Genomic DNA, 27,161 nt, shown 5'->3' on the forward strand with positions numbered 1-27,161 from the left:
ATCACAGAGTTTTGGCTGACTCACTAAAACTCCCCCCTCCCCTGCAGCAAGAACAGCTGTAGGATGGGCAGGGTCACTAGACTCCATGAGGGCTTGCAGCTGCACAGGCTGCTTGCAGTGGTCATGACTAGAGCTGTGTGAAACAGAAGCTGGGATTTCAGAGGCTGCCATGGTTGAGGAGCAGTTTCCTCTGCGTAACCATGGAGTGACCGCTGAAGCTGAATGGCTGCCGTGACAGGCTGACTAACAAAGACAAGGGTGCCTTGGCTGACAGCTTCCTGATCAAGGTCAGCGGTTATAGCAATCCACCTCCTGGTAGCTTTTTGCCTGTATAAAACACTAAAGGGCCCTGAACTGTAGCTCAGTCAGTAGAGTGCTTGCCTAGTATGCACGAAGCCCAAGTTGTGTCCCCATCAACAGCAGTAACAACAACAACAACAAAGATGTGATAGCAGACATCCATAATCCTGACAGGAGGTAGAGGCAGGAGGGTCTATGAGTTCAACGTCATCCTTGGCTACAATGCAAGTTTGAGGCCATTTAATGCATCCATGAGACCTGTTTAAAAGAAATGGAGCCCAGGCGCCAGAGAGATGGCTCAGAGGTTAAGGGTGCCGCCTGTGCTTCTAGAACCTCTAGAGGTCCTGAGTTCAATTCCCAGCAACCACATGGTGGCTCTCAACCATCAGTTCCCTCTTCTGGTGTATATGCAAGCAGAACACTGTGTATGTAATAAATAAATAAAAAATAAATGGATCCCAGAGATGTAGCTCTATTAGCAGTGTACTTGCCTAGAAAAAACCGTGATTTGATTGGCAGTGCTTCACAAAGCAGGACAGGGCACACACCTGTAGTCCCAGTGCTTGAGACAGAGCTAGGACAAGGTCAGCTGTACAGTGAGTTCACAGTCAGTCTGAGATGCAGAGAATATTCTCCCAGCTTTGTATGATGGAACAAACCTCTAATCCCAGCACTTTGGAGTCACAGGCCAGCCTGTTTTATTTAATGAGTTCTAGGTGATCCAAGGCTATACACTGAGACCCTATTTCAAACAACAAAACAAAGAAACAAAACTCTGAAGATACTATCTCAAAAAGGAAAAAAAGTGCTCACAATAAAATCTTAATAAATTAACATTGGCTTTTGTTGTTGTTTGTTTTGAGCAGCCTCTCTCTCTTTCCTGCCATCCCTCTCTTCTTTCCACCCTTCCTTTCTCTTTTGTTTTTTTGTTTTTGGTTCTTTGGTTTTCTCTGTGTAGCCCCTGGATGTCTTGGAACTCACTCTGTAGACCAGGCTGGCCTCAAACTCACAGAGAGCCACCTGCCTCTGCCTTCCAAGTGCTGGGATTAAAGCTGTGTGTTACCACTGCCTTGCTACAGCATCTCTTGTAGCCCAGGCTGGCCTCAAAATTTCTGTGTAGTCAAGAATAATCCCAAATTCCCAATCCTTCTACTCTGCTTCCCCAAATGCACATCTGCTTTGTTAAATTACCATTCTTCACAGCATTTAACAATGCTAACCCCTAACTCTATGCTCTCAGGGGGGACTCGGTCCTCCTGATCTGTTTCAGAAACAGCCTGTTAAAGTCTTAGGAAGTAGAGGACTCTTAAGGCTCAGCCACCATGATCTGGGCTCGAAGAACTTCAGGTCAGAGCTGAGCTCCTTCCAATATCCTGTCCTATAGCCAGGCCCAGGAGTGAGGGGAAAGAGCTAGAGCCTACGAGCTTGGCATCACATCTTCAAAGGGCTCTTACCTACGGTGGAGCTGTCTGTAGATGACCCTTTCTCAGATATCAGGCTTGCTTCTCCTCTAACACAGGATGTTACATTTGGAAAAGCCTAAATTGCATCTTAGCCTAGGACCTGATAGTCACCCTACCTGACCTTACTTGATGATTCTTGTTCTCTAAGATTTGTAGGCCAGAGGTGGGACAGGACTCATCCAATGTCACACAGCATAGGAAAGGGGCAGAAAAGAGCCAGAGCCCCAGTCTCTGGGAGCCTCTTCAAGGTAGTTCCAGAGCTCTGTAGAGATACCCCAGTATCCCCAGGTTCCTTTGGAGAAGTGATTCTCAACCTTCCTAATGCTGTGACCTCTTACTACAGTTCCTCATGTTGTAGTGACCCCCAACCATTAAATTATTTTCATCACTACTTCATATCTGTAATTTTGCTACTATTATGTACCGTAATAAAAATGTCTGATATGCAGCCCCTGTGAAAGGGTTGTTCAACCACCCAAATGGGGTCACAACTCACAGATTCACAACCAGCTCTCTAGAGCTACTAACTTCCTTAAGTATATGTGGGAGCATGGAGTTAGGGCTCCTCTAGTGGGTGCTGAACTTACTGTTCTAGTTGCTGATCCAGCAGCAGGGGCAGAAGGCAGATGCAAACAGATGCAGGCAGACACAAACAATGGGCAGCTTTCTGTTTTCACTTTGCTGCTCTTTGGGCCAGTGAGAGTCTTGAGGGGCTCCCTCTGGGTTCCTGAAAACCAGTGACCCCATGGGCTGAGGCAATTGGCCTTCTGCTACTAAACCAAGCCTAGCCTGTGGCCCTGCCTTGGTGACAAGGCCCTGCACTTCTCAAGAGCCTGTCACAAGAGGCCTAGGGGACAGAATTGGTCCCCTGAGGCCACAGAGCCCTCTTCCAGGAAAGGTAAGAGCAGCTTGTGGTATGGGGAAGCTTGCATTTCAGCGACCATGTTCCACTTTGCGAGGTAAGAGCCATGTTGATCCAAATCCCAGTTTCCAGAAGGGCCTAAAAATCAATGCTCTCCACTCAGTTTTCAACCCAGAGCTTCTTCAAGCCACAGAGTTCCATCCAAGAGCAAGCTGGGATCCAAGAGCATCTGTCCATCTTTTGACTAAGGAAAACTCTCTAATGGGGGTGCGGCCGCCTGGGGTATGTATCTGGATGCTGTCTCAAAAACACCTTGATGTCCACAATTCTACTGATAGGAAGTCATTCTTTGGAGAAATTCAGGTCAATAGTTGTAACTTTCAAACTACAGAGGCCCCGGGAGATGGAGTTCTCCTTGGGTCTGTAGATTCTTGTGTCTTTTAGATCCTTGCAAGTGGAGCACAGAGGCCCCGGATATCAGGAGAGCACATAGATGAGGGAGTGGTGGGAAGAGAGCAGAGTGTGGGGAAGTAGGAAGGGACACCTGGGTTGACTTGGTCCTCAGGTTTGCTTTCACTAAGGCACCCCAGTTAAAAGCCCAGAGAATGTGATGCTCAGCCTTGACCTTGGGTGATGGCCACAGGTGTGAGAGTCAGCAGGGCCAGGTAGGGCGTGTGTTCCATGGAACATGAAACTGCTCCCGGATGGCACTGCCTGCCTGGAGTAGAGAAGTGTTCCACCCTCCAAGGAGTGGAAACAGAGGCCTGAAGTCAGCCAGAAAAAGAGCTGTGGGTGGGATTTAGGCCAAGAAAATGTAAATGTGACTGTGTACCTTAGATCTCCATTGCAGAACTCAGGCTGCCAGCATTCCAAGACCCTGGGACACGGTGCTACAGGCTGCTGTAGTTCTTAGAGGAGGTGCTGGCAGCTCTGAGGTCAGGATGTTGGCCAAGGCCACACAGCTGCTCATGTGAAATGGGGAGCATTTCAGGGCCTGTTACCTCCAACCTCTGGAATTCCTGAGATGACTTTAGTTTGAGGGGGTGAGAAGGCTTCTTGGAAATCAGCAAGCTGAATGGGGCAGGCACTTGGCAAAGGGAAGATGAGGTCAAGTGCTCCATTATTCCAAGAAGCCAAGCTGGAAGGTCCTGTGATCTGCTGATGTCACAAGCCAGAGATTCTCTGGGCTCTTGCCTTTGGCTCACGTGGGAAAGGCTGGGGGCTGCTGCTCTGGTTTGGCTTTTGTCTCTAGCCATTCCACTGTGGCTAGGGAGATGTGGGCTTCTAGGTGAGGTCACCGTGGATCAGCTGTGGACTTGGGGATGGGGTGACATTATTGCTTTCCCCTGCCCACACAGACTAAGTTATTAATGTAGTACTTGGTGTTCCCATAGCCTCCAATGATGCCATTTTTCCCCCTAGTAGCAATGCAGATGGACAGAATGAGCCCATTCCTCCCCCACTGGGTTTATTGCAGCGCCTTCCAGGGCATGCCCTCACTTTGCCAGCCTAGAGCTTACGTGTGTCAGGGAGGAATGGAGGCAGCTGCTGTGACATGTTTATTGAAGTTACCAGGAAACAGTTTTTCTCTCTGCCCTGCTTATGGGCACAGGAGAGTAGGTACCATGCCTGTTTTGTCAATCACTGACCCCTGTGAGCTTGGCAGTCAGTGAGTATGCAGGAAATGAAGAAGTGACTGACTGAGAGAAAGAATTAGTCACTGCTGCACCTCTAGCCTAGGAACGTGAGGAAGGGACATGAGGACAGCACTCCTTCCAGCCCCAAAGAGGACGAAAGGGTCCCTGCTTGGCCATCTCAGGCGTGTCTTGGCCACAGCTGTGCTCTGTGGTCCATGGGGAGTCGCTGAATGTCTCTGCTCAGATACCTGGGAGTGGTGCTGACTGGGAAGAACGGTTGGTAGTGGCCAGGCCTTGACGGGACACTGGGAAGGAGGGTCCCCCTTTTGTAGTACAGACGAACACCTGGGAAGCAGGGTCCCTGTCTGTCCTAGGGTGAGTCCTGCCTGTGGACTGACCTGGGAACTGAGGGGAGCAGGTCAGCCAAGAATTAAGGGAGTGTGTGTGATACTGATCCTGAACTTGGGTAGGACTGGGCTGGGCTGAGGTTCTTTCAGTTCAGGGCAGACACAGCCTAACATGGGTAGATTTGCCCTTTGGAGGGAGGGATGAAAGGTAGCTGTGTCAGAACCTCATCTGTAGTAACTGCCTGTCAGGAGAGTGGCTTTCTGAGGGTCAAGGACACGGATAGGGCCTCCTTGTCTTTGGGGTATTCTTGGAGAAATTCAGGGCTTCCAACACTGTCTCATCTCATCAGTATGTGGTAGGGCTCTTCTCCCTCTGACTCAGGCAGCAAGAGAAAGCAGTCTAGCCGGTACACAGCACTTACAGTTTATTAAACTTCCTAGCTCACTTTTTTTTTTTGTTGTTGTTGTTTACAATCTTCTTCAGTCTTAGGAAATAGGATGACAAGAGATGAAGCCCACTCTACAGAGGGGAAACAGAGACATGGAAAAGAGTTGTCTGGCCTGTGGTGGCTCAGGAGCCAGAGGCAGACCTGAGAGAGGCCCCTTGGCTCCCAGCCTCTGCTCTGGTCTCCCACCAAGTCACTGCTAAGTCCTCAGGCTGGTCTGAGCAGCCACACTCATGCCTTGTGCCCACGGGTTCCTTGTAGAGCCAGCCAGCCTGGTGCCCCTGTGGCCCTGCCAGGTGGGTCCAAGTTGCCTTAGCCACCTCTGCAAGTCACATTGCTGACATCATGACTGCATAAAGTTAATTTATTTCGTTAAGGGAGGTGTTAATGAAGAGTTCTCATTCATTGTGTCTTTGCAGACAGCTCTGAGTTGTCAGTGCTGGTGACAGCAAAAGCTAATGGTATCACAAGTTATTAATAGAACCCTTCTTGGGGGTGGGGTGGGGTGGAAGATGCTGGGGGAGGGGCAGGATGGAGCAGGGATGATCTGGGTTCACTGCCAGGCCTGTGGAGCGCAGCATGTTGGCCCTGGAGGAAGTCTTGCCCGACACACACTTGACCCTGACCGTGTCACTGAAGCACCTATATTCCTCCATGGGCCCACAGCCAGTTGTGTTTAAACCTAGGCTGGTGCCTGTCTCTACCAAGTCACACAGGACAAAGTGGGTGCATGGGGTGTGGGTGGGTGGAAGGCTCTGGTTTGGGCCACAGGAAAGAAAGATAGAACAGCTACTGAATTGATGAGCTCAGCTGTTGGAGCATGGGGGAAATACACCGAGACCCGAATAGCCCAGCATGCCTGTGTAAGGGCCCTACATACTGCCTCCAGTCCGCTCTGCCTCCCCTCAGCTTAGACAAAGACAAGATACAGCTTTTAGGGAGTTGTTCTGACCATTCAAAGAGAAATCCAGGGCTGGGAAGAGGGCTTGGCTGGTAAAGTAAAGGTAAAGAACCCAAGTTTGATGTAAAGAAGCCAAGTCTGGCATGTATACCCAGCACTGGGGAAGCAGAGATTAGTGGAGCTCAGTGGCCACACAGCATAGCCCAACTGGCAAATCTCAGGTCCCAATGAGACATCTTGTCTCAAAAACCAAGGTGGATGGCTCCCATGCAATACCTTGAGGTTGAGGTCTCCACATGCACACACGTGTAATCCCCCATCTGCAACACTCCCACCCCCCTACTCCCAAAGGTAAAACAGACTTACTCTCGCCCCCAGGGAGCTTACTGCTTTGTGGGAGAAGGCCCTACAGTGGATCACACAGACTGAGGCTGGCTCAGATCAGCTGGGAGCCTTTCCAGGGAAGAATGAGTCCTGTTTCCTGGAACGCTTATGAGTGGCCTTCCTTGTGTGGCATTGAGCTGAAACACGAAAGGTGAGGGATGTTCACCAGGGAGAAGGCTTTGCTGCCAGGTTTGGGGACCTGAGCTCAATCCCCAGTAAACACACAGTAGAAGTGACTCCTGCCAGCTGTCCTCTGTGGCACATGCATGCCTGTGTATCTGCATGCATGCACACATTAATTTTGCCAAGTGCAGAAAGGAGCAAGATGCAGGTTTGTAGAAAGCACCACTGGATTACCAGCCCAGCATTGTTTTCTACTGCTCATGTCTGTGAGTGTTAATCCACAGACTCCGGCAACATTTCCTGGCCTCTGTGAGATCCAGCTGACCCATCAGTGAGGGTCTTTACAGACCCGTGGACATTGGCATGGGCTGGGACAATCACTTCTTTGTCTATGATTCCTGCCTTTTAGTCTGTTTTCTGGTGCTGAAGCAGAATTCTGCACACTGAATTATTTGTAAAGACTAGAGCTTTGTTTAGGTCACAGTTCTGGAAGCTGAGAAATCCAAAAGCATGGTAACATGATGCCTTGTAGCATGATGAGAGCATCATATGGTGAGACAGAGGAAACACATTGGCCGGGGCCTCTCTTCTCACCTTAAAACCACTAGTGTTGTCACTAGAGCCCCACTCTTAATGACTTCAGGTATTCTAATTATCTCCCAAAAGCCTCACGCCCATGGTATATAAACTCGAACTTCAAACATTTGCTCAGCATTGTGTGGTCCCCAGGTTATCCTCAGAACAGGCCCCGAAGACAAAGAACAGAGAAAGGGTTTCAAGACAAGGGGTCTAGATTCAATTTCAAACTCTTAAAGGAGCCATGTTTCTTATTTGGAATTTGAGATAAAACTGCTGTGCCAATCTCTATCCAGGGCTATTGTGAGGGTCCAATAAGATTATGGATGGAGGGTTGCTTTGAAAACTATAGCTCACATCTGAAGTCCTCACAAGTGACAGATTTGGGACTAGAGTCAGGTGACAATTGCTATACTTGGGGCTCTTCCAAAGGGTCCAGGTGACATAACCATATGGTGTTCTGCCTTGCCAAGGACAGCTTAGGCTGGACATCAGAAGGAAGGGTGCATGGGAGCAGGATCTTTGAAGGGGAAGCCTAAAGTTCCTGCTCAGAGACACGAACAAGGTATGTCCCTGGGGATGGAGAGTTGGAGGGAGGGAGAAACCACTGAGTGTGCTTATTCTAAAAACCAGTGAGAACATTTTTGTTTTCATTTCCTTATGGATGTGGGGATATCTCAGAGTGTGCTTACCTATGGCCAGTCAATGCTCCGTGAAATCCTGCTGGGCTTACATGCTCACCAAGTCCTGGAGCCCGAGTACCATAACTCACAAGCCATTTTCACTGTTTGCCAGAGAGGAAAAGTTATGGCCCTGATAGGGTAGAGACAGGAAAGACTGCAAACCCAGCTTGGAATGTCTGGGGGTGGGTATTCTCTAAGACAGGCTGACGATTTCCCATGATGCTGGTGGATGGAGCACATCAGGCAGTGCTCCCTTATCCTCTACACCCTTCTGGACAGCACTTAAAATGCTGGGAACAGTTTCCATCCTAGGGTCTTTTCTCTCTGTGATTTCTCAATGGGAGAGACTGTAGAGTCAAGGTGAAAATCCTTGGTGCTGCTTTGAGTCCTGAGCTGTGAGGGGGAGATCTGTGCTGGAGGCCCCAGACCCAGGCATGACTAGTGTGGAGCCAGGGAAAGAAGGACTGAGATGAGAAGTTCTCACCTTGAATTAGGTGCAGGTGACAAAATGTAATATAGCTGCAGGGGTTTGGTCCAGGGGATTTTCTAGGATCATATTTTATTGTTCTCAGAGTGAAATCCCTCAGAGATTGGCCTGGCTTGTGACTTAAGTGAAAACATCCAGGTTTGTGACTTTCCTGGTTTTCCTCCCATAGTTCATGTCTATTTAACACTCTGAAACCTCGATATGCTTTATGATCTGAGGTCCTAGGAAGAGGCCATTCTGGGGTGACAATGGCCAGAGCAGCCAACAGTTGAGGTAAAGACCTGAGGAGAGAGAGAAGAGAATTGGGGGTTGGGAAGGAGGAAGAGATTAATAATCCAGAATGAGACTGATAGGCAATTCAGTGGAGTAGGTGAGAGGAAGAAAAGAAAGAGGCATTGGAGAGAATGAGACAAAGGGGAAAGAGAGAGAAAGCAAGAGAGAGTAAGATGTGGGGACTGGACATGAAAGGAGAGATAGTGAGAGTAAGGGAGGCAGAGAGAAAGGAGAGGCCAGTGGTAAGAAGGTGTGAGTGGGGGTGGGAGGGCTGAAGGCATGGGGGTCTCAAGTTCTGTAGCCTGTTTTTCCAGCAAGCATCTGCACAGCAGAAATACAGCTGGGCCTTTTTTTTTTTTCTTCCACTCTCTCTTTTTAATTGACATCTTTGATTTTGTCCCTGCTTGACAAATCAGGCCACTTATTATTAGCGACGGATAAATATCACAGGCATTCATTTTACATCTGGGCCCACTGATAACAGACTTCAACACAGCACCCCTCTCCTGGTCACTCCCCCGCCCCTTTCGAGGGCTCAAACTAGGAAACTAGGTGTCTGGAGTTTGCATCTGCACAGATCTAAAAATTTCACCCTGAGAGATGCCGCAGGCCTGGAACTGTCCACAAGCTTTAGTGCTGAGCCCTCCACCTCCCCATTGCTCCCACTGCTAAGAGGAGCTGTTCGCAGCCTGCGTGCTGTCCCCAGGCTGGGGTGGTTGGGCACGTATCCTCTCCTCAGAACGTAATTACTTCTGACGTGGAGGAGACAGTGGCTTAAGCTTAAGTCTGGGGTTGGTTCTTATGGCTGGCATTAAGCCTGTGCCATCCACCTGCTGGGTCTCAGGTTTCCACCTGTGATGTGAAGGACTGGATTAGGCATTCTCTCAGGGGTCCTCAGGCTGAAGTCTGTTCTGTTCCACAAAGCTCTTAGCAGTTTTTTTCTGCTTAGAAGACCAGGGTATGGATTCTGTAACCAGGCTCTGACTGCTCTCTCTGACCACTCTCAGCTGCTTGTGCTGCTCTCGTTCCAGCCAAGAAAGCCTTCATCCTGATCTCAGACACGTTCTTTGGTCCTTCATCACCCCCACTGCTTACTTCCTCCTATAATTCTCCACTTCTGATCTCCAACTGAATGGACCATCTGGGTTCTTCAATGGACACCAGACACTTCACCTCAAGTGTGTTTCTAGCTTCTTTTGCTGGGGCCTTGAGACCTGGTCTATAGCTCCCAGGAGGCCAAGCATCATGATGTACACCTTTAACATCAGAACTGGGGATGTAGAGGAAAGCAGATCTTTGGAAGTTCAAAGACAGCCTTGTCTATATAGTGAATTTCAGGCCAGTCAGGTCTACACAGGGAGACCTTGTCTCAAAAAGAGAGAGAGAGAGAGAGGAAAAAAAAAAGGTGCTTCTAGTTATGGTCAGATTTCACCAGGGTATGCTATGATTTTAAGACTAACTCTTTCACTTCAAAATGTGGAAACTGAGGCTCCTCTATGAAGGGTAGCTCCCATAGAAGAGACAGGACCACCCTTTCTTCTGGCCCCAAGCCTTTGCAATTCTTCCCCCTGCCAGGGCCGTGTGCATTTTAATAGACACATGAAGACTGAAGTAACTCAGCGACCCCTCTAGTAATGGGTGCTTCAGGCTTGGTGACAGGGGTGAGAGATCCCTCATGCCTGTGATCTCAGGTGGAGGAATTGTGCAGAGAGCAGAGATGCCCCTGAGCTCTGAGAATTCTGAGCTCCCTGTCTTGATAGGGGCACAGGGCTTCATTTGTCTCTGCGCCCAAGGATGAATGACTCAGGGAGAGCTAATGAAGCCATCTCCCTACCAACATGCCAAGACAGTGACGGATGGTTCTGGGGAAGAAGGCAGGTGTCTGCACATGGCCCATTGGGCAGGATAGAGAGCTGTATGTTCCTCAGTGTCACCGCGGATCCCAGTCACTGCTGAGCCTTTAGGGAAGGAGCATGTGAGCTCTGGGATAGAAGACAAGCACCTCCCACTGTCACATTTGTGTGACAGGAAGGCCAGATGTCCAGGTTAGAAGTATGTAACAACATTGTGGTTCAGTTAGCTTGTTGTCCAGTTGAGCACACACAGGCCAAGAGGAAGTTAGTGAGTTAAACCTAAGTTGCACAACAAGCTGTGGGCAGAGATTCCTGGAAAGATCCTATGAGGTCTAGAAGGAGGGAAGAACACGGCTGTTCACTACATTGCTGTGGTTAGGCGTACCAAAAGGGATGGTTGAATTTCCACTTCAGGACTATTAGTGGTGCCCCCTCTCTGCCCTGTCTGTTGAGCTCTCTGTCACCTCTACTACCCATGAGCACATACCCTGAGAAGGTGGCTTGTTCTCCAAGACCCTCCCTCTCTCGTCTGCTAACCTGTAAGATGTAAGTGCATGAAGGTCTTCTGCAGCAGTGCATACTTGTTGGCCTTCTACGCATGTGCCAGGTCCCCACCTACTCCATCGCCACATGCAAGGGTACCTCCATGATTATTCAGGCTCCTCCAACAACTGGCCTTTCCGTCTTCCCTGTCATTAGTAGCACTGTAGCTAGAGACGTCAGTGCCCACACAGGGGCCGTGGTGGGTCTAAGAAGGGGCAGGGATTGAAGGAGAAGCTTTGCTTCTCGTGGTCCAGGTAGTCAAGCTGAGTTGAGGTGGTCTGTGAGACTTCACTCGAGGCAAGACAGAAGGTGCTCCCCACATAGAATTGCTCCCCTCTCACTTGTCTGGGGCTCCTGGGCACCACAATTGCTCTTTTGGCCCTTGACTCACCTGCCACTGTCATTCCTATCTTGGAAGATGAACTGTACCTCAAAGGCTCCATGTCCCTAGGAGGACACTGAGGTCAAGAAGGGGACATGTTGAGGTGAGGTGACAGGAGAGTAAATGGCATTCAATCATGTACTCATGCTACAGATTCCATTGTGCTAAGGTACCACACTTTCTGTATTCATTCCATTGTTGAAGGAAATGTAGGTTGTTTTCAGATTCTGGCTAATAGCTAATATAGCTGCTATGAACATAGTTGAGCAAATGTTCTTATTGAATTGTGGGGTATCTTTTAGGTATATGCCTAGGAATGGTATAGCTGGATCTTGAGGTAGCACTATTCCTAATTTTCATGCTACAGAATATCCCATGAAACCCTATGCTAGGAGCTGGGATCACTCAAGTGAGGCCAATGTGCTCTGTCTCTGGAGAGCCTTTCATGGACCCCAGGTTGCTGTATTGCTGGCTTTCTGGCCTCAAAAGGGCACTGTATGGTAACAGCCATTTGTAGCATTTATCATTGAAGCTTGGGGCTCAGATTCATGGCAGAGAGTACTTCCTCCTCTCTTAAACAGCATCCCTGAGAGGACTGCTCACCTCTATACCCTTTGAGGCAATGTCCATTTACTCTTCAGTTTTCCCTTTTCCAACTTCCACTCACAGATCATTCCCCATTAAAGTGGGATTTTTGTTGTTGTTGTTTTTTAAACAGTCTCCTGTGGACCAAGCCGGTCTTGAAGTTTGTATGTTTCTAATGCTGGCCATGAACTCCTGACTCTTCTGCCTCCACCTCCCAAGCACTAGATTTATAGGAAAGGATGACCATGCACGACTTTCTGCCCACTGATCACCATTCCATCTTATTTGCCATTCTTGAGGAACAAAACAAAAGCACAAAGCAGGAAACCCTGATCTCAAGATGAGAAAGCCAGGGCAAAGGCTTGCCTCTCAGTTCCCTGCTGATTCTGGTGGATACACAAAGACATCTAGTCAACCTAGGGTCAAGACCTTCTAGGTTTGGAGAATTAAGGGGCTCTGCCCTGGACGCTACCTCAGCTTTCTGCTTCCTGCCGCTGCCCACTGGTACCAGCTTTGTCTTGTAAAGTACCGTTATTACCCACACATCAACCTTCTCTCCCACCAGTGCATTTAGGCTCAATTACATCTGAGGCTGTCTGGCATAATTAAATGACATTAGGACATATCCCTGCCGTAATGCAGTGTTCAAAGCCCTGGGCTCCACATTCCCAGACCTGCCACCACTGTACTGAGGCTGTGTCTGCCTAATGTGAACTATGATTGGGGCTAATTACTCTGCAGACAAGCTTCATTAGTGACAAGCTTGGGTTGAGAGGTGGGGGGACAGACTGTCCTCCCTAGAGCACCTGGTCATAGTCCAACCTCCCCTCCCTTTCCTCTGTATAGCTTGCTTTGCTTTACTAAGCAGGTGAGAAGTAAGAGTGAAAGGACTTTCCCCTAAGAGGCTCTTCTGGTTAATAGAAGTCTCAGACTTGAGTTACAGCACTTTCTAGAACTTTCTGAGTGCTTTATTAAAGTAGTGGGAACCCAAGGCCTGGGGAGAGGCAAGCACAGCTCACTGACTTTTACTGGCTTGTCTAAAGTCATAGAGCACAGGGGTCATCTCTCTTAACCTGCTGAGCTTGAAGACTGGAGTGAATGCATGGGGACTTTCCACAGGCAGGCACTATCTGGTCTGGCTGGCTGAAAGGGCTCTGAGCACCCAGAAGGTCCAAGGGCTCTTGAATGCTTCTTTTGTCCTTCATGCCTGGGGGTAAACCTTTCCACCTTACCTGAGTGCTAGCGCTCCTCATATATGATTCTCTACACTTCCTGTGTAGCCTGACTCCATTGTCAGTCTGGCTTGTTTGCCTAGTGCACAGCAGACATAGCTCTTCTGGGGGCAAACCCTGGGTCCTCTGTTTCCTGTGGTCTTTCCAGGGCCTGCACAGCCCCTAGATCACAGGCAGCACCTGATAGGCTTGACAATATAAGGCCGCCATGACAGAGACCGTTAGCAATCCCCAGCCAAACTTAAGTCATAAGTTGGTGCTATGACTCTTTGCAGCCAATAGACTGACAACCTGGCTGATGCCAGCATCATCTTGAAGCTTCAAGATGGATCCCTGAGTGACTGCTTAGAAGAGAGCCAGCCAAGAAAGCTGCCTGGTGTGGTTAGATTTTACGCAAAGGGGAAATATACTTTGGTTTTATTTTGTTGTGGGTCTTGAGATTTGACCTCACAATCCTCCTGCCTTAGCCCTCATTTGAACCAACTGGGTTCATTGGTGCTGTTTGTTCAAGCACCCAGGGGAATAATGATGGGGGAATTGGAGTTGGTGGAATGTACATGAGACAGGGTTCCATCACTGCCTTTCGACTCTGTCCTCTCAGGTCCCCTTGTCTCTTGGCCTCCTGGACAAGCTATATAGTTTTTGGTCCATTTGTTGTTATTACTATTTTATCTCACTTTCAGGGTCAGCCCAAATTTCCATCCCACTCCTGATTCATCGTGTGTCTGACCCATGAATATAAGGTGAGTCTACTTTACTTTCCTTACAAGGGAGATAGAGGGGTCACAGAGAAAGGGAGGGGCTCTCTTCTCACTCCTGGTTTCAGGAGTTTCTCAATTCTCATCACTCTGGATGCCTGGATGCTGGGTTCCCAGAAGCCTGGCACCCTGAGAGAAGCTTCTGTGGGTCTTTGGAGGTTTCAAGTAGGCTACAACCCTTATCAGTGTAGCCACAGAGACACTTATTTGGGACCTATCTAGGACTGCTTTACTCAAAATCCTTAAAACCTTGTGGGGTATTCTCCTCTCTGCTCCTCTACCCTAGGGCCACCCAACCTGCTTCAGCAGACAGAGAAAGATTTTTCCCCCCATCATTTACTTCTAGCCCTGTAGGCTCAGGAACTCCCAGCTACTCCCAGGAAGCAGCAGGATGCTTTATGTAAATTGAATAATAGGTCAAACCAAACCCAACAACCATCAGTCTTCCTGATAGTGTGTTTTTGTTTTCTTCTGGAGACAGGGTGGGGACTGTGCCTGGGTCCCCAGTGGTTCCCACTTATTTCCAGAATGAGGCTGGGCACTGATGAATGTGAGTGGTTGGAGGATAGTCAGCAGCCTTGCTGTGAAATTATAGCGCCAGACCTCAGAACGGGATAATGCTTACAGCACTCCTGCCCTCGTTCTGTGGTCACCAAGTGTGTAGTTGGGCTCTGAAGCAGGGCTCACAAAGATCACCCACTGTCTTTCCTTCCTCCTCCATGGCACAGATGAGGACAATGTCTCCTGGGCAACTGCTCACAATTACACTTAAGTTGGTGACACATCCCCCCACTCCAACTTGGAGCTGGCCTTGACCCAGAGGAAGTGAGCAGTTTCTTTTGCTTTGTGTTTGATGGAGACCAAAGCTCCCAGACTTCTCAAAGTCGCTCCCCTGCTGTAGAGACATCCAACTCTGAGGCGAGAGCTTCATGTTCTGAAGTGGGAGGATCACGTGGTACCTTCAATAGGACCAGTACCCTGGATTAGAGACCAATTCTCCAGCAAGTGAAGCCCAGATACCTCACAGACTACAGGGTACAAGCTCTGCCCCTACACATGCATCCCTCCAGTCTGCCCAGACTCTAGCCTGCTGTGGGTTCCTGTGATGCCTAACACCCTGTCCTCCGAGGAAAATCTCCCCTCTGGTTCCTCACAGCCAAATCTGCTTGTTGAAGGGGCACCCCTGGGGAGGCTGGAAGGATTTCGGAGCTGAGCAGTGGAAGGGTGCCGAGGCAGGTGGTGCTGGGGTCAGCCCGCATCAGGTTCCCACTTATTTTCACTATCTCTCTTCCCCAGGGTTGAGCACTGACAGGGATCTCCCAGGTGTGTCCCAGGGTAGTTGCAGCTCTGTGACCGGGTATGTGCGTCTATGTCTTTGGGTGAGGTAGGTGTGTCCACGTGGCTGTGCTGAGCATGGTGGCAGGTACAGCTGGAACAGCTGCTGAGGAAGGCAGCTATAGCCTGAGGTGGCCATTGTGAGATGGCTACACCTGTGGCTCTGGGCTGGGGACGGATCTGTCATGTAGGCCTGTGCCATACTTGCTTATATGACTGAGTGCTCTCAGGAGGTCAGCGTGGTGGGAGGCAGCTGAACTTCCAGGAGGGTGGGGGCTGTAAACCAAGAGACCCTGCCTGAAGTGATGCACACAGGAAGACCTGCTTCCTCTAGGTGGAGTCTTCATGAAGCCTGAACCTAGACATGGCTCTGTGGGCTTTGAAGCCTGTATAACCCTGCCTCCCTTCTGCCCCCACCGCCTGCCCCGGGTATAGAGAACTGCTGTGAGTGTCTGCTGGCATTGAGGAATATAATTATTATTTGTCATGAGCGAGAATGGCTGTGGGCAATTGGCGTCGTCAGGGAAACCATACCGAATGCTCCGGCTCTCCTCCGTGCCTCCATAGTTCCTCTCTAAAAGCAGGGGAGATCTGGAGGGTTGGGGGAAGCCCTGTATCTGCCATGCCCCCTTCTCCTGGCTTCTCTTAGGGCCCACAAACCACATCTCAGGTCCTGCCAATTCCTGGCTTACTTGGGTTCTGCTTCCAGAGCTGTGGTATCCTCAGACCTTCCTGGAGCCTGAGGGACATCCTGTCCCACCAAGTACAGTGAGACCCTCCCTATGGGAGCATGCTCAGAGGTACTGGCCCAAGAGGTATGAAAGCTTGCTGGGCATGCTCCCTCCAAGGGCTCCTCCTAGGAACTGTGGCTTCCTCGGCTGAGGGGTGTTGGTGACCCTGCTCCATCCCAGGCAACTCAGTTTCCTATCTGTAAAGTGGGCAGCCTGCTCTGACACCCTCAGATCTCATGTGTCCTGCAGTTCTCCAGGAATACCACAAACTGGCCACCCTGCCATACTCTCTGGATTCCTTCAGCCTCCTCTCTTGCCAGGGCTAGGTCAATGCACTGCCCTCTGAAGGCCTGGGTGGAGCCAGGAGCCTAGAGGCAGGAGTTGATGCAGAAGCCATGGAGGGTGCTGCTTACTAGCTTGCTCCCCATGGCTTGCTCAGTCTGCTGTCTTATAGGACCCAGGGCCACCAGCCCTGGGATATAGCACCACCCACGGTGTGCTGGGCCCTCCCCATTGATCAGGAATGGAGAAAAAGCTGGATTTAATGAAGACATTCCCTCAGCTGAGGCTCCTTCCTCTACGATGACTCTAGCTTGTGTCGAATTGACACAAACACAAAAGCAGCCAGGACAGTCACTATGTGACATGTGTAGAGAAGGATGTCTCCACTGAGGTGACCCCCTGTGTTTTCTTGCTGCAGTGGCTGGTGGCCTACCAGGGTTTGTCTTCTCCATGCAGACCCCACCTGGCCTTTGGCCCCTTTGCCTTCTACCCTCCATTCCTTACAGGTCAAAGCCAGTCAAGTTCTTGGCCTCTTACCATGGAAAACCTCCTACATAGTCTAACACCAAACTATTATTCACACAACAAGCAATTATTAATCACCTACTGAATACCAGACTGTATTCTAGGCCCTAGAGGTGCAGAGGGATGGGGAAGGTGAACCATCCATTGCATACCTTCTGTCTCTCCCTGTCCAGCCCCGAGAGTCCCTAGGAGTTGAACAATGTGTGGGTTGGTGTTTAGTAGGGCTAGGACCATGGAGTTCTTCCCGAAGGCCTGTTCAGTGCCTCATGGAAAACCAAATACTCTGCAGAGTCCCAGTGGGCTTGGGGCTGCCACGCATGTCCCAGTGGGCTTGGGGCTGCCATGCATGCTGCAGCCAGGATCTTGCGTATGCAAACATTGTGGAACGGGCAATGCAGTGACTGCATGCTCTGCTCAGGCTAAGCCCAGGCTAGTGCGCAGACAAGCTGTGACCTAGAGTCACCCAACTCCCAGTCAAGTGCGCCCTCCAAAGCCTGGAACTATCCATCAAATACAGGTCAAACAGCGGACCCTAGTGAGCACCCCCAGCCAGCTGATTAATGATGACATATTGGAGATGGTAGCATAAATTAATTTCTGAATTACACCATTAGTGAGCAATTACTCTTTTTTTTTCCTCTGGGAAATGAAGATATTTCTGTTATCTAAGCACTGACCGGGGGCACCTCTATTCGTGCTGGTGTGGATACCCATTTCTTCCTCTTTTGTATGAAGATTTCTCTCCCTTCTGTCCCCCCACTTTTTCATGGGGCAGCATCTGTTTTTCCAAGGAGACAGAGAGGCCCTTGTGGAGGGGGAGGGAAGGTGACTCTCAATACCTTCAGAAAAAAAAAAATCAAAAGATCCTGTGCGTTTACTAGCAGCCAAATAATGTCCTTTATTGGATGCTGTTAGGATACGGTTGCCGTGGAAACACAGGATTTTGACCTGCCAGGTTTGGATGCTCAACCAGAACATGCATTCTCCTTTAAGCCTTCAGAGGCCCGAGAGTAGTGGAGTAGAGGGAGCCGTGTGCAGAGACTGTGCTGTGGCCCTTGTGCTATATACAATGGCTGCCTCTTTTAGAAAGCCCTCCAGGATTAGTTCTCTACTGTGCTTCAACTACTTTCTCTTACAGCTGGTGCATTTCCCAGCTGGCTTGACTCTGGCTTCTCATACCAACCTCAGGCCTCTGCCTCCTGGACTGTCAAACCTTCCATGTGAATCTTGGCAAGCCTTACTTAGTCTTCCTATGCCATTTCCTCACCTCTACCCTTCCTACGATAGCCCGATTTTCAAGGCTGGTTATGGGGATTTAAGGAGTATGAATGACAAGTGCTGAAAGGAATGAGTGTCTGGCTCAAGGCAAGCATTTCATCATCTGGAGATACTGAGCAGAAGATACAGGAACAAAACAGAATCCATTCTTTTCTGGGCTGGTGGCCTGCCTCTCTCTGGCCAGCTGTGTGCCTGGGCCAGCCGCAGCATCACAGATCTACCAGATGAAGGTGGACCTCAAAGGTGGGACAGCCACACCTCTCAGCTGGTTCTGTCACTGTGATATGCCTGGTCACTCCAAGAGGCCTCAGAGTACTGGGCTCAGAGGAAGTCCTCTGGGGTCTGCGTCCTGCTGCTGCTGGCCCAAGCCGCTCTTAGCAATTGTCTTGTGAGCTCAGATTCCAGGTTTCTCAGGGTGAGCCCACTCAGTCCTCACTCTGAGCTCATTGCCAAAGAGGCAAAGGACAGAAAAAGGCTGCTTGCATCTACCTGGCTCCAGAAACCACTGTTGGTGGGAGAGACACTGGGGCCCCTTTGACCCAGATCAGTCCCAACTTAGTGCCCAAGAGAGGTCTCCAGGTCGTTGTTCCTGGGACTCCCTCAGCACCCTAGCTCATTCAGGTCCTTAGCATAGGCTGTGGTTCTGAGGGTCCACTGCCCGAGCCGTCCACGAGGTGCTAGATAAGCAGTGGGGCAGACACCATGATTTGGAACCTCGGTTCCTCACCTGTAAACCAGGCACAGCAATGCCTACTCAGCTTGTTGTTGGAGCAAACTCAGTGCACAAGAAAGGGTATGTACATTCTAAAGCTCTTAATCTGTGGGTCATGACCCCTTTGGGGGTCGAATGACCCTTTCACAGGGATTGCATCTCACATATTTATATTATGATTCATAACAGTAGCAAAATTATAGTTATAAAGTAACAATGGAAATAATTTTATAATAATACAGCATGAGGAACTGTATTAAAGGGGCTCAGCATTAGGAAGGTTGAGAACCGCTGGTCTAGAGTGTCATGCTCCCTGTGAGGGGTGGGTCTCATTTAAATGACTCCTGAAGCCACATCTGATGCTGTCTGTGTGGGTTTCTTTTTCATTGCAGTTAGGTTTCCATGGGAACAACATAGTTTCTGCCATTTATTGGAGCTTTGTCAGAGAGGCCACTCCAGGGATCCAGCAAGCTTTGGTGCTTTTGCTCTGGGATTGCTGAGGGACTTTAGACATGGTGCCTCAGTTTCCTATCCATCAGAAGGTACACTGAGCTGGCTGTGTGCCTTCCAGGTTCCTGTGAACAGCTGGATAGGATGAGGTTAATGGTTTGCTTGACATATACAGGTTCTCCCTGAGCCAGAAATCGGGCAGCCTTGTAGCCTCCTGGTTCAGGAGCTCTACCCAAATTAGCTCGCTCCTCTATACCTCAGTTTCCTATTTGTCCAAGTGCCATTATGATGTTTACCCCATACGCCATGAGAAGTAGCAGTTGACTCTCAGAGACATCTCTCAGAGTCAAGACAGCAAGTGGTGCCTAGAGATGTTATTTTTCACAGTGACAAAGTTAAAACAGGGCTGTGGTCATGGCTCAGGGTATAGGGTACTTTCTTGATGACCCAAGCTGTATCCTCAGAACCCACAAGGTACAAGCAGAGAACTAATTCTCTTAGATTGTCCTTCATCCTCTGCACTTGCACTGCAGCACATGCACATCCATACACAGAATGAACAAATAAATGGGGAAACCCCATTACCCAGCGAGGGACATCATATTTACTTCCCATGTAACAACCATGTAGGGAGCTGATGTGAGTTTGGTACCTTGATCTTAAAGCTCAGAACTCCTGGGCCGTATACTTGCCCTTGGCTTTGAAGAAACAGCATGGGCTCTAACTGAGGAGTAGGGAGTTGAAGTTCAAGGTAATAGGACCAGAGGCAGGAGGAGGTAGAGGGTCCCTCGGCTGGTTCTTGGTTTTTGCCCCTCCCCCTCCTCAAGAATACTGTTCCTACAGAACTAAGGCAAATAGATGCATGAAGGCTAGGCCATACCTAGGCAGTGGCCATTTTAAAATATTGTTTTGAGGGTGATGGCTTCTTAGATGGGTCCTGGGAATTTCCCTAAAGGATGTATATATTCAGTTTTTTAATAGTGAGCCCGGGTGGTCCTCTCTCTTGGGACCAAGAGTGGAAGAAGGGTAGGCAAGCAGTGTCTGTGAGCTATGGTCTCCCTCAGGTGTGAGTTCCTTGGTTACAGTGACAGATGGCTAACACAAGCAGAAGTCAATGCGAATGGCTTCAGGGACTAGGAAGATGGCAGGATGCACACTTGTTTTGGCAGGTGTGAGGACTGGAGTCTGGATTTCAGGATCCACATAAAGCCAGGCAAGACTGTGCTCACCTACAGTGAGCCAGGGACCTAGTACTTCCATAGTGAGCCGGTGGTGGGGTGGGGGGTGAGTAAGCATCATCCCCAGGAGCTCAAGGGCCAGGTGGCCTGGAGTGCCCAGCTGTGAACAAGCCCTGATTCAAACAAGGTGGATGGTGAGGAGGACTGACATCCAAGGTTATCCTCTGACCTTCACAGGCCTGTGTCTACACTCACACGAGCTCACATACACACATGCATGCTTCCGTGTACCCAGCATATACACAAGCACATTAAAATGTTCTTTAAAATAGCTTGGCACAGATATGGGACTAGTCCTCTCATTTTTCAGCCTCAGGATAATCCTGTTACCAGAAGATTGATGCTTCAGAATCTAACAAAAATCCAGATTAATATTGCAAGCACAGATATAAAAATCTTTAATGAAAGTTTAGCAAACTGCTACGGAATACTTTAAACACCAATACATCATGAGTGAATGAGGCATAGCCCAGAAACGCAAGACTGGTAAACCATTTTAAAATCAGTCAATAATTTGTCATGTGGGAACTTAACTAAAAAATAAAATTGCATGGTCATCTCTATAGATGCAGAAAAGAAATGTGTTTTTTTTTTTTTTTGTAGCAATGTAAGAATAGAAAGAAACTGATCAATTGTAATGTGTAAGAGTTGAAGTTCTGAGCTGGGAAAAAGTAAGACTGTGAAAAGACTATAGATTTGGAAAAAGCGTTTGAAAGGACATGGACATGGGCAGCATAAGGAAAGTCACAACAGAAGACTGTAGACAAACAATCCAATTTTAAATTAATTAATTTTGGAGACAGGGTTTCTCTGTGCAGTTCTGGCTGTCCTGGAACACTCTCTGTAGACTATTTTGGCCCTGAACTCAAGGAGATCTATCTGTCTGCCTCTGCCTCACGGGTACTGGGATTAAAGGCATGCACCACCTCGGGACACAATCCAAGTTTTTAAATGTGCAAAATATTTGAACATTCACTAAAGAAAATGCACAGAAACCCTAGCACTTGGGAGGCAGAGGCAGGAGGATGGCTGCAAGAGCAAGGCCAGCTTGAGCCTAGTATGGAATTCCAGGCCAGCTGGGGCTACACAGTGAGACTCAGAACACAAAACAAAAACAACAAAGATATCACTAGTGGCAGGTAAAGTAAGCTACAATAAGTTATGAGCAGAAGCTTATTAGAGCGGCAAGTGAACATTAAGATGACAAACACAACAGGTGTTGGGGTGGGACTGGGATAGTACTAGTTCGGGAGAGTAGATGGACACATCCATCCAGGAAACAGTGGAACAGTTTTAAATATGTTAATAATGCCCATACCGTCTGGCCTACCAACTCCCAGCCTGGCCCAGCGGCGAACCTGTAATCCAGCACTCGTGAGCAAAAGTAGGAGGATCATGTCAGTGTCAGTCTGGGCTATACAGACTTTTATCTCAGGATCAATTCCCTAGATAAGTTAAATGAGGAAAGGGAACAGCCTGGGCTAAGCCAGGATCAGGTGGCACATTCAAATGTGTCCTCTTAGATGCTCTCAGGTTTTCGGGCAACTGAGAAAACTAAAGTCCACAGAACTGGCACAGCTCAGCGACACAGCAGGACCTGCCACTCTGACGGCCATTGTCTTTTCCAAGGCTGCCTGTGTCCAGCCCTCTACAGCGACTTCACCTGGGCTAGAGGAGACACTGAATTTTACTCCTGTTTACTTCTGTCTCTGGTGTGTCAGTAGGAATGGCCCTAGTGTCAAATCCGGATGACAACAGCAGCAATTCAGAGAAGCAGGGGAGGAGGGAGGCAGGGTCTCACACAGTCTATCAGCAAAGGGGATACATTTTCCTATGGGAACTTGAGGCACATGCCTCCTCTATAACTTGGTTTCTCCATCTTTAAAATGGCACTCTCCACTCCAGATCTTCATCCATAATCTGGGTCCTATGTCCATGCCACGTTTTCTCTCCCTGAAGGGACCCTCTACTGTCCCCTCATTCCCTGGTGGAGACAAATGAGAGAGAAGGTTTTGAATTGTTAGTGGTGCCCATGTCACAGCCTGGGCTATGACATTAAGAGATTGTGGCAGGTCCTGGTCCAAGGGGCTGCCCAGTGATTGCTTGGGTCCCCTTGAAGGGGTATGGGGTTTGCATCAAGAACACCAAGAGTGAATATGGAGATACCGACAAAGGACAGAGGGAAGACCTGGGGTGCATTCAGCCTAGCCATGTGGGAAATGGGCAGGTCTGGATTGTGAGGTCCTTGAAGGCTTTTGGGAAGACTAGAGCCACAGAGGTGGAGGAGGTGCTGTCTGCAAGGGCTATAGGACAGAGGTGTGCCTACTACCCATAAAGACTTGACCTTGGGCCAGGAGCTCTGACTTTGGTCCATGGGCCATGAAGGCTGCCAGGAGGAGCAGCATATGGGGAAGTTCATATGTATGTATACGGGCAGGGGGCATGATTGGGATGCTGTATCATTGAGCGTGGCCAAGAAAGGTGGGAATGGATGGCAGTAGGGAAAGAAGAAGAGCTGATTCTTGTTGGGAAGCCTCCTTCTCCCAAACCATCCTTCTAGGGTCCCTTGTGCCATTTCAGTAGCTTGTGGGAGGCTGGACATAGCAACAGGAAGGCACTGCTCTCCCCAGCCCCACCCAAGGCTGCAGCTGCTGTGGGAAGGACCCAGCTTCCTTCTGATATATTTTCAACCTCGAATTCTGCCCTGACGGAGTGGGGTCTCCAGGCTGCCTCTGAGGTGGTCAGAGTGAGGAACTGCACAGACATGGGGCTGGGGCAGTGGCAGTGGCAGGGCGTGTGGTGGCGGAGTGAGTTCTCTTGACCTCCAGGGTTCAGGCCCTCCAATAAGGCAAATGGAAGGAAAGATAGGTCAAGAGCAGAGGCAAGCCCCCACCTGTTCCTTCGCCCTGGCCTCTGAGCACAATGTTTGGTTCCCTGAGCCCAGTGGAGAGACGGGTTGTCTGGGTGGGTGAAAGTTGGGCTGTCGGGTGGGGATGGGGGGTTGTGTTAAGAGTTAGGAGCTGGGTCTAAGTCCTGGTGTCTCACTCTTGCTGGGGACCCTGGGCTGGTTTCCCCCTTGTCACCAGGTCTCCCCCTCTTGACTACAGGGCAGCCTTTCCCATGCCTTGCCTGCCTCAGTCCTTAACTAGGCTTCCTTTTGAGGGGCTGATTGTGGCATGGTTAAGGGATAATAGATGAGAAAGGTTCTAAGGAGCCTCAAGTGCCAGACAAGTGTGCGGGGAAATCAGCAATCATCCACTGTTTATCATGTGACCTGGCAGCCTGGAGAGGCATGCTCAGCCGTGATATTAATGGCATTAATAAGGAGACCGGCACCACCGACGCACACTGCATGTCCTTTTTCATCCAAAACATCCTCCGTGAGTCTCTGGGAGTCTCTTTGTGAGCTCAACATCTTACACCCTGATGTGCAGATGGGTAAACTGAGGCAGGGAGCTGCTGTGTTTGATTAGCTGAATAAGTGAATTTTGATTTAGTGAATAAGTGTGTGTGTGTGTGTGTGTGTGTGTGTGTGTGTGTGTTAGGGTGGGTGTCAAAGATCTATCAGTCTAAGCCTGGTGCTTTGGTCCTAGACCAGCTGCTGGTAACAATTCTAATCTCTGTCTGCCCCCCCCCCCCGCCTTGCTTTTTGAGACAGGGTGTTTCCTTGTCCTGGCTGGGTTGCCCTGGCTAGCGATCCCAGGATCTTTTTCTTTCTACCTCTCCAGCATAAGACATGCAAGTGTGTCACCACCCCCAGCTTTTGACCTGGGCTCTCTGGTTGGAGCCAAGTCCTTATATTTGTGTCACAAGCATTCACTTACTGAGCCATCTCCCTAGGCCTGGTCTTTGCCTGTGGGTTCCCATCAGCATCTGGATGAACCCACGGAACTCTAGTCTGGGTGGGCAATGGGCTCTGGGTGAAGCCACCTTCTCCAGCTGCTGGCTGCGTGGCTCTGGGTGGGAAGTCCCTGCCTCATCTTTTTCCCATCTTCACATGGGGTGCCTGGCCATCTAGTATGGTGACAGAGTTAAGGCCTTCAGTGGAAGGGCCAGCTTGCCTGCTACATCATCCTGGCTCCTGGGTTGTACCCTAGTGTTCCCCTCAGGTCAGAACCCAGTGAGTGGGGGTGGGGTCTGACTTTCCCCACCTTGGCTGCATTAGGCCACCTGTGGGCTCCAGGGCCAGCATTTCAAGTCTGTCTTATCTCCCCCAACCTCCCGGTGCTGCCATAACCAGACCCTCTGCTCTGTAGCCCCCCTGCCCTGGCTAGCCAAGCTGGTTATAGGGGACGGAACAGTCACATGCCCTCGATGGGCATCTGGGCAGGCTGCACTCCTCTAGTCACCTCAGCAAGTAGGCGTTGTGGTGCGCAGCTCTTGAGTTCACTCTCCTCTCCTTCCCCTCTGCCCTTCTCTGCAAGCTGGGCATGCCCCTGCCTCATTTCCTCAGAGGCTTCCTTCCCGTGTTACACCTAGCCTGCAGCTCTACCGCTCTCAGCTTGTGCTCGTGGACTGACTGGCCTTGGTTGGAGGTCGTGGGTGGTTCTCTCTTTCCTTTATTTCCCACATACTGTTCCTCCTAACTGGATTGTCTATGTATCTTTCCTCCACTTAGACAAATGTCACTGTTTCTGAGAAACCTTTCCTGATACCTCAGGTTAGACCATCCTGTTCCCACCTCATGTGTTTCTCACATCCCTCTCCAAGCTCAGCCCAACCAAGGATGCTGGAACCTGGATCCCTTGTCCAACTATGTCTTTCTATTCCTTGGGCATCTTTTAATTTTGTCTATTTACTTTTAAATGTTTTATTTTTTTTGAGACAGGCTCTCAGGTATCCCAGGCTGACTTCGAGGATGACGTCTTACTCCTGACACTCATGTCTCCATTGCCCAAGTGCTGGGATCACAGACATGTGCCACCATGCTCAGAGTGTGTGGTGTGGGGATCTATTGGGGCTTTGCCAGTAACCTACTGAGGAAGCTTCAGCCCTAGTCCCTTCCTTGTGTGTCTCTTCAGGGTGATCCAGGAAAGCTGCAAGACTTGATTTCATAAGGAGCAGCTCAGCTGACCCTTTCCTGACACACGGACATGCAGAAGATCAGAGAAAACAGGTGGCTTTCCAACGTCATGTGATTCATAACCCACAGGCTATGGAAACAATTTTGGGCTAAATTTTTTTTTAATCATTTTTGAGAACAAGGGAAAGAAGATGAACAAGCTCAGGAAATGTGGTAAAAGAATGCACCCTTGCCACTTCGGGGATGCAATCTGAGAGGGATGCAAAGATTTATGTCTGAAGATGCTCATCATCTTGTTTATGAGGCTGAAAGCCTGGAAACAGCTCAGAGGTCCAACACAGAGATTGGTTAAATAAATTAAGGGACCCTCTGTGATGGAATACCATACAACCATTAAAAATGATGGCCCAGTTAAAAAAATATTTTAATGACACAGGGAAATGTTCACAAGATATTAAAATAAAATAGGCTGGAACAGCATGGTTTTGTGTCCATGGCTTTGCTACAGCAATGATTTAAAAGGGGAAGCCCAAGGCTTCTGAGGCTATTTATGATGTTGGTTCACTGCCTCTGAGACATCAGCCTCATTAATTCTCATTCCCACTCGGCTTAGTAGAAAGCATGAGAATTTTGTGTGTGAAGGCCATTTGGAGTGAAGTCTGTGCTATTTATGAACTGGGTGGCCTTGGAGTTACTTTTCCTCATCTGTAAAATGGGCACAGAAGTCCTGTTGGTGTTAATGGCTTTTAAATGATGTGCACATACACACAGAGCTTGAGTGAGTGAGAGAGAGAGAGAGAGAGAGAGAGAGAGAGAGAGAATGGAGCTTCCCTCTGAGAGAACCACTCCCCACTCCCACTCCCCCACCCTTCTCCCCTCTCCCCTGAGCTTGGTTGCATTCTGACCAGGTTATGACCCTTTTCCTTATTTGGCTTCCAGCCAGGACCAGTGATTTCACCCTCTCCACGAGGGAGGGAAGTGGGCCTCCCTGAGGGAGATGACCTGCAGTGCGCAGACCCCAGCCTAGCTTTTCCCATAGTTGCTCCTTCCCAGAAGCCTCCAGCCATGTCACCAGTGAGTCAGGAAGATGTGTTCTGAGGAGCTGGGGATGGACAATGGGGACTCCTGCTATCCGTTTTCTCTCTATCCAGTTTGTTGGTTTTATTATATTCAGAGTATGTTTTAGAGGCTGTGTTTTCTCTGCCTATGCTTTCTCCTTTCTTCTCTTCCCCCTTTCCTCCTCCTCCTCCCTCCCTTCCCTCCTTCTATCCTTCCCTCCCCTTTCTCCTATAGGCAGATGGGCAGATAAAGCATGGGAAGGAAATAATGGGCTTGGGGGGAGGCTCAAGGTGAAGCTGCTGACGTCACCCCGGGCCCTTTGCAGAGGGTGTGCCCACTGTCCAGCTGCTGTCTTGAGACCCATGCTTCCAATTTTGGAGACTTCCCGGAGGGAGGCAGGGACCTCACAGACAGTTAGACCCTGGGGAGGTGACAGCCTTTCCTCATGAGGTAGTTACCTGTGACTCAGCACCGCAGGCCACGTCTGTGCTGTGCCTCGGGCAGGACAGCTTTGCTGGGCCACAACACCTGTCTGCCTCCTTCCGCTCCCTCCCATGAGCTGTTCCTGCGGACCTGTCCCCTCAGTACATCTCGTGCCCTAGATCCTTGCCTCAGGCTCTGCTTCCACGGACCAGGACATGAGACAGGCGGGAACCCTGGTGTGCCTCTTCTAAAGATAGCTCAATGACACTT

The 27,161-nt window shown here is 49.6% G+C and overlaps 1 long non-coding RNA gene across 2 annotated transcripts; it reads left to right on the forward strand.

Annotated features, from left to right (window-relative positions):
* Positions 1–7,534: 7,534 nt before the first annotated feature.
* LOC132648367 (uncharacterized) lies at positions 7,535–25,854 on the forward strand. 2 transcript variants are annotated; one of them, XR_009586761.1, is made up of 4 exons: positions 7,535–7,604; positions 13,761–13,820; positions 15,132–15,219; positions 25,408–25,854. It is a non-coding gene; the product is annotated as an uncharacterized LOC132648367 (long non-coding RNA). The 2 variants fall into 2 exon arrangements; XR_009586760.1 differs by having other exon boundaries at positions 15,132–15,192.
* Positions 25,855–27,161: the final 1,307 nt, after the last annotated feature.

The sequence above is a fragment of the Meriones unguiculatus genome, chromosome 16 (assembly GCF_030254825.1).
Source record: "Meriones unguiculatus strain TT.TT164.6M chromosome 16, Bangor_MerUng_6.1, whole genome shotgun sequence".
Lineage (NCBI taxonomy): Eukaryota > Metazoa > Chordata > Mammalia > Rodentia > Muridae > Meriones > Meriones unguiculatus.